This window comes from Protobothrops mucrosquamatus, unplaced genomic scaffold (assembly GCF_001527695.2).
Source record: "Protobothrops mucrosquamatus isolate PMUCROS unplaced genomic scaffold, P.Mucros_1.0 scaffold6, whole genome shotgun sequence".
Taxonomy (NCBI): Eukaryota; Metazoa; Chordata; class Lepidosauria; order Squamata; family Viperidae; genus Protobothrops; species Protobothrops mucrosquamatus.
In genome coordinates, this window is record NW_015386393.1 from 4,323,766 (window position 1) to 4,330,191 (window position 6,426).

Below are 6,426 nucleotides of genomic sequence, written 5' to 3' on the forward strand. Positions count from 1 at the left end.
TGACCAGGCTGAGCCCGAGGGAGGAGTCAAACACGTCATCAGTCTCAAGTCCCTTTGTGCTCACAAGAGATCTAACTCCAGCCCACTTGAATTCCATTGACTCTTATCTCTTGCCAAATTGCTTTGTCTGTTAGTAATTTAGATTCTTGTAGAGAGTTTAAGCTTGCAATAAACCTTTATATTCATTTGAACTGCCTGGATTTTCTGATTTCTTGTGCTTGATAGCTACCCTGCCCAAAGAAATAAAACCAGCAAAGAAAGGAAAAAACTGTGTGAAAATTATAAATGATCATTGGTTCCAGAATCAGCAATAGGCAAATGGCAGAACCCAATTTTCTTTGCCATCTTAATTTGACCAGCAGTGGGTTAACACTCTCTCGGGAGAGTTATTTTTGTTTTTAAAACGCTGCACTAAATTCTGATTTTAGAACTAGTCTGAGGTTCTATCCAAAGAGCACCAAGTCCGAGTAAGTCAGAGTACAGAAGGAGTCTGTGCGTGTCTTGATGGCCTCTTCAAAACATGCTGAAAGGGGGCAGGTCCCTCTGCAGAACCAGATGTGAGCTCAGTGGGCGGAAGGAAGGGGTAGGAGGAGCTGAGCTAGTTAATTAATCAATGCCCATCTGCCAAAAACAGCCAATAAGGAATGAAAGAAACCCTAAGCTTGAATAGGTAAAATTGCATTCTGTTTCATATTTGTAGAATAAATTATAAAACCTTGAAAGATCCTAAAGCACCAGCTTTCTCTTTGAATAAAATCCAGGTAATTTGTGACATTAGATTCTGCCAAGATTTGCAAGTGATGCTCTCTAGAGAAGAGTTCCACTTGTTAGTATATTGGGTGGCACTCTACAGATTGTCTTCTACCCCCAAAAGAAAGGAAGCACACACTCACCCCAAAGAGAGAGCAACACAGAGAGAACAGAGCAAGGAGATTCAGCACACAGAGAAGGAAATTCAGAGAAGAGCAACTAAGATGATCAAAGGCCTGGAGGCCAAAACATACGAAGAATGGCTGCGGGACTTGAGTTTGGATAGTCTAAAGAAAAGAAGAAATAGGGGAGACATGATAGCAGTATTCCAGTATCTGAGGGGCTGCCACAAGGCAGAAGGGGTCAGGTTGTTCACCAGAGCACCAGAGGGAAGGATGAGAAACAATGGTTGGAAATTCATCAAGGAGAGAAGCAACCTGGAATTAAGGAGAAACTTCCTGACAGTGAGGACAATCAACCAGTGGAACAGCCTACCTCCAGAAATTGTGGGCGCTCCATCACTGGAGATTTTCAAGAGGAGACTGGACATTCACCTGTCCGAGATGCTTAAGCAGGGGGCTGGACTAGAAGACCTCCAGGGTCCCTTCAGCTCTACTCTACTCTACTCTACTCTACTCTACTCTACTCTACTCTATTCTATTCTATTCTATTCTATTCTATTCTATGATAAACTATAGTATTTGCTATCAGCCAGTATGCTAAAGGCAGCATCTGGAAAGGTCTGGTTAAGTTCATGGAGGGTCAGGCTATGAATGCTGTTAACAGCAACTGTTTACTGCCTTCTGATGCAGAAGCAGCAGGGCTTGAATATTGGTTGATGGGAAGCAACATTTCAAGCGGGTTCTTGGCCTCCCAACTGGGTTGGCAAACTTTCCAAATGCATCCACTTGACCAGTGTGTGATGGCAGAGAATGCCAGATTAGATGGATCAAAGCCTGATCCACTAGGATTCTTCTTATCTCAATATAATTTTGAATATAATACAATAAACAGGTAGTCCTTGACTTACCACCCTTTATTTAGAGACCATTCAAAGTTACAATAGCAGTGAAAAAAGTGACGACCAGTCCTTGCACTCACAATTGTCATAGCACCTTCACAGTCATGTGATCAAAATTTGGGCACTTGGCAACCAGTGTGTATTTACTATAGTTGCTGGGTCCCAGGTACATGTCATCACCACTTGCAACCTTCCCAGTGGGCTTCCGACAAGCAAAGTCAATGGAGGAAGCTGGATGTATTTAACAACTGCCTGATTCATTTAACAATTGTAGCGATTCGCTTAACTGTGGGGGAAAAGGTCATAAAATTGTGTTTGGCTCACTAACAACCATCTAGCTTAGCAACGAAAATCCTGGTCCCAATTGTTATTATAAGTCAAGGACTATGTGTATCTCATCATACCAGGGAAGGAAATGGCTGGATTATTTATGTATGTGTGTATTGGTGGGGAAGGGGGGGGGGGAATCAGTGTTAATTCCTGGCAAATGCCTGGATAAATCCCTGCAATTTTCTTGCCAAGAGTTTAGAAGTGGTGTGCCATTGCCTCCTTTCTAAGGCTGAGAGAGAGTGACTGGCACAAGGTTGCCTTTCATGCCTTGGGTAGGACTAGAACTTACAGTCTTCTGGTTTCTAGCCTAGTACCTTAACCACTTTTCCCAAACTGGTTTTCCATCAAACAGAATCGGAAGATTCTCTTTGTGAATGAAGTTGGATAGCCATCAGTAGACTTTCATCTAGATTCTTGCAGTGAATAGTGGGTTGATTCTAAGGTCTTTAAGGGCCCTTTTGAACCATATAATTCTAGAATGATCTTTGACCATTCCTCATAGGGATGCTTGTCCATTCCTCCAGACAGAAACAGCAATATGTTTAAATATCTGTCTTGCAACCATTTCTCCAAAGAACCACCTGTTTCCTACTTTACATGAAGATATGATCACATCAGGACTGAAGCTTGGTGTTTTTTTAATGCCAGTTGGGACCACAGGACCCACGGGAGTAAAAAAAAGAAGAAGATTAAATAACTGCTTTAAAAACGTGGTCCCAGCCACCATTGTGACTTTCCTGAACTACCTGGGGATGCTCCTTCTGGAAAAGTAGAGAGGGCAAAATAAAAATATAGCACACTGAGGTAAAAAAGAGACATGTGCTTTTTCTTTTGGATGTTTTACTCTTCCTAGAGAGGTTTTTATTTTATTCTTTCTTCCTCTGCTGACATTTGCTCAGTTTACATCTCTGAATTGAATGACCTTCAAGGCGAGGTAAATTTCAAATTCACAGCATGAGATTTAGCTGGTTCCGGAAGATTCCCAGCATGGCTGCACAGCAGGGAAAAGCTGTCTGATACATGTAGGGCAGGGGCTTTGTTGCTTTGCTCTGCAGTCCTGTAGTCCCTTTCACTGGAGTCATGTCCTTCCTTCTTCCTTTTAATAATCAATAATGTCTGGGGGTAAGGTATGAAAAAAGGAACCGGCATTTAGCCTTTAAAGCAGTGTTTCTCAGGCTTGCAACTTTAAAATGCGTGGATTTCAACTCTTAGAATTCCCCAGCCAGCATGAGAGAAACACTCTTTTAAATAATTACGTAATAAGCAAAGTGACTTTCCTCAACTATTTAGTTATTGAAGTTTAAATCCAGATATCTTTGCTGATATCACTACTGTATTTACCATGATGTCCTTTAAAAAAAAAGAAATTAAGGATTAAAAAAACAACATTCCATAATTTCTAGATTAAAACATTCCTATAACAAGCCCTTTAAATTTTCAATATATCCTGAAGAGTTTTCATTTTAATCTGTTATGAAATTGATATTGTCCTGCCAATCTAAATAAAATAATTATTTCTTTCTTTTTGAGCAACTGAATTTTGTTAGAGACTTTCTCATTAAGATTATCAATTTTTTTTTTAGTAAGACATTATCCAAATATTTCCACTGGTGGGCATTTTGTGTCTTTGTAAAGATAGATTATAATTTGCTGTAAAATAAATACACTACACAGTAGCTGGGTCACTTCAATAGACATTTGACTTTGTAATTAGGCTCTGTGATTTCAGTTGATGGGAACTGTAGTCCAACAGTATTGAAGGGGACAAGGGTAGAGAAGTCTTAGCTATAACTACATAAGCCATAATAGTTTTCTTCCAGTTTATATGGTACTACAAAACAAGCATGGCAGAAAAGATGCCCAAATTCCAGGCAAATGGGTTTTTCAGAAGCCTTTTTGCTGACTGTGGTTGGAAATAGGATGCTGGGGTAAATAGAACAACTTGCTGAGAAGTAGCTGGCGCAGTAGCAATGCCTGATTTGCCAGGTGCAGGAAGAAGGAAAAGAAACTATGTCATTGGGCCAGCTTCTGGATGCTATTGGGCATTCTTTAAGCAGACTTCAGGACATTTTTTTTCTTATTTATCAGACGAATCAGACTGAGCTTATTTATTAGAACTACACCCTGCCTTTATCAGCAGTGTACATATCACTCCCTCTCCACAACAACCTTGTAGAGCAGTGATGGCAAACCTTTTAGAGACCCAGTGCCCAAATTGCAACCCCAAACCCACTTATTTATCACCGGGTGCCAGGTGGGCGTGGCCGCGGTGGTCATGGCAGACTGGGTGGGCGGGGCCAGTCCCTCACCATCTCCAGGGCACGGCATGCGTGCCCACAGAGAGGGCTCGGAGTGCCGCTTCTGGCACACATGCCATAGGTTCGCCACCACTGTTGTAGAGTAAGTTGCGGTGGGGGAGAAAGACTGGCCCTAATTCAGCCAATGAGCTTCCATGGCTGAGCGAGGATTAGTACCTGGGTCTCCCTGCTTCTAGTGCAGGATCTTCCCCACTACACCTAATGGCTCCTGAGCAGAGAGGGAGGGACTGGGCCAAAATCAGCCAATGAGCTGCCTTGCGCACAGTTACTCATGCTCTTGTCACCTCCCGCTTGGACTACTGTAACGCTCTCTACATGGGGCTCCCCTTGAGGAGCACTCGGAGGCTCCAGCTAGTCCAAAATGCAGCCGTGCGGGCGGTGATGGGAGTGACTCGTCGCTCCCATGTAACGCCGCTGCTGCGCGAGCTGCACTGGCTGCCTGTGGCCTTCCGGGTGCGCTTCAAGGTGTTGACTATCATCTTTAAAGCGCACCATGGCATCGGACCTGGCTACCTCCGAGACCGCCTTCTGCCACAGATCACCTCTCACCGGCCGATACGCTCCCACAGANCAGAGCGGGTCTCCTCAGGGTGCCGTCAACCAGACAGTGCCGGTTGGCGACCCCCAGGGGGAGAGCCTTCTCTGTTGGAGCCCCCACCCTCTGGAACGAGCTGCCCCCAGAGATCCGGTTGATTCCGGATCTCCCCTCCTTCCGCCGCGCCCTCAAGACATGGTTGTTTCAGCAGGCAGGACTGGCCTAGGGACATTTTTAAATCGGTTTCTAATTAATTTTAAAATAAGAATAGGCCTATTGAATATATCTTTTAATTGATTTTAAATTTTGTAGATTTGTATCGATTGTTCTGTTTTAATTGGCTGTAAGCCGCCCTGAGTCCACTAGGAGAAGGGCGGGATATAAATGCAATAAACTTGAAACTTGAAACAGCTGAGGGGAGATTAGCATCTGGTTCTAACCCAGCACTTTCACTGCTACACCTGATTGACTCTTGGACTGAGAGGGAGGGACTAGCCCAAAGTCAGCCAATGAACTTCCATGGCTGAGAGGGGACTGGCATCTGAGTTTCTCTGCTTCTTGTCCAGCACCTTCCTCAATATAGCTGATGAAATTCCATCTCAGTCTAGCCAGTGGGCACTGTTATTATTTTTAATGGCAGTGCTTTGATATAATGAATCTTAAACAGCCGAGTTTTATGGCCTTCAATTTGCCCAATTGATCCCTTGAGTGCTCTGTTTGGTAGCAAGAAAGGTATCCTGGTTTAATAAATCAAGAGTTCCCATGACTCCACTGATGGATCAGACAGTCTGCTAAAGGGGGGGGGGGCGCAATTTGTTTTAAATGTATATCTATAAACATATTTTTATGACTGTAATCCACCATGGTAAGATGGTCGGCCAATAAATTTTATACATACATACATACATACATACATACATACATACATACATACATACATACATTTGTAATCCTATAATCAGCTTTGGTTGTTATCCTGGGGGCAAATAAGGAGCCCTTCAGAGAACTCCCTTTTAATTTCATCTCCACTTGTGGATTACAGCTCCTCATCTATCTGTAAAGCTATTTAATAAATAATGCAGTTGGATTTCCAACCAGGACTGGATGGTTTAGCAGCTGAATAGATAAACACTGCCAGAATATAGTTGATTGGTGTTGGCCTAGGAGTGTTTTCTAGACCTAGTGAGGTATTTATTATTCAGTAAGTCACAGCTTAACCACAAGGTATAAAATATTATTTTTTATTTGAACTTGTGGTTTTCTTCACAGATCCGCAGATGAAAAATGACTCTGAAGCAACCAAGACAAAACAATTGCATAAACAAAAGAAAAGGATAAAAGCCAGGACACGTCTTGATGAAAAAACAGTCGGTGGGTCATCTTTTTAAAAATATGAAGGCTAATTCATGATTTGAAGAAATAAGAATACACAGGGCTGCCCACGACGATGAAGAGTCAATATGGTGGCTGTG